The following is a 1,415-nucleotide window of genomic DNA, read 5'->3' as shown; positions in this document are numbered from 1 at the left end:
TCAGTCGGAAATTTCACTCTTCATTCTCCTGTGATTCCGGTTTCCAAGAGTTTCTAAAGATTCAAAAAGCTGGAGACTGGGTTTTCTGTTTTGCTTCCTTAACATCGCCCCACCCTCCACTTCCAACTGTCAATATTTTCCCAAAATCTCTTCACAATCCTCCGCCTTGCAACATGTCCAGGGATGAGGAAGTCCCGTTTAGTGGAGTGATTCCCGAGATCGGAAATGTTCTCTTTGGAGCAAAAAAGTTTAACCAGAGATTTCCTATTGCTTTTCACAGCATTGGGAGAGGGAGTGGCAGGAATAGGCGGGGTGGTGGTCGGGAGAAACTGTGGCCACTGACCAGGGTCAGTTACCAGAGGACTGCAATTCAAGATATTTAATGCAAAACCATTCATGCAGATTAAACACGGAGAACACTGCAGAAACTCAACACGTTTCGTGGAACCTGTGGAAGGAGAAACAGAGCTCAAGTTTTGAGTATGGGAAGTTTCTTGTTCAGAACGCGTGTTTCCTGAATGTCAATAAATGACCAGACTCTCCGGTGGGTTGCTGAGACGGATTTTCTCGAGTTTCAGCGAGGACTCATTGATCAGAAGGTTATTTGAAAAAGATACATATGTGCGCAGGGTACGTAGTCGGCAGGACACGAACCGGCGTGGGGAAACGCCAATGGATTTCGAATCCATAGCCTTAACCACTCGGCTACGACCACAAGTCACAGGCCCCGTTTTAACTTTTCGAATGGGTTTAAAATGAAAGAGGAGCGTTTGGCTTGTCTTGTCCGTGCCACAACTCTTATATTTCTTGTCATCCTGTCCTTGATCAGAATGGAGATTGAATTGAAATACATTATTGAGAAATAGAGTGAATGGGAAGAATCCATTTCTATGAGCAGAGAGATTAATAGATCAATGGATTGAGAAAGAAAGATGTATTTGTATTTTGAAAGAGCCGTTCACCTCCATCTAAATCACAACCAACGGAGTACTTTTGAAGCAGATTCTTCATTGGCCAATCTAATCTGCAAATCAGGGCAGTTTGTTTAACCATAGGTCAAAAACGAAACTGTTTCAAATACTCACAATTGGCGCTGGATGTGCCAGTGAGTTCATAACTAACTTTGGGGGTTTGCTGTGCTCTGATTTACACCCGGGTGCGTAATCTCAGGGGAAGGCGTTGCCCATTTAATGCAGAGATGAGGGGGATGTTCTCCCATTCAGACAGTAACAAATCTGTGGAATTCTTCCAAAAGAGTTCTGATAAGGCTGGGTGTATTCAAGGCTGAGATAGACAGAGATTTAGTCATTTAGGGATTCAAAGGCGACTGTGATAAGGCAGAAAAGTGGAGTTGAGGATGAGCCATGATCTCATTTAAAGATGTAATTGACTTGATGGGCCAAAGGGCTTCCATC

At 43.7% G+C, this 1,415-nt stretch overlaps 1 non-coding gene across 1 annotated transcript; it reads right to left on the bottom strand.

Moving 5' to 3' along the window:
* Positions 1–633: 633 nt before the first annotated feature.
* trnas-cga lies at positions 634–715 on the bottom strand. Its single transcript has one exon. It is a non-coding gene; the product is annotated as a tRNA-Ser (tRNA).
* Positions 716–1,415: the final 700 nt, after the last annotated feature.

Source organism: Rhincodon typus, unplaced genomic scaffold (genome assembly GCF_021869965.1).
Source record: "Rhincodon typus isolate 14 unplaced genomic scaffold, sRhiTyp1.1 hic_rhity00000057, whole genome shotgun sequence".
NCBI lineage: Eukaryota > Metazoa > Chordata > Chondrichthyes > Orectolobiformes > Rhincodontidae > Rhincodon > Rhincodon typus.
The sequence above is the reverse complement of the archived record's forward strand: the minus strand, read 5'-3'. Positions and strand labels throughout refer to the sequence as shown.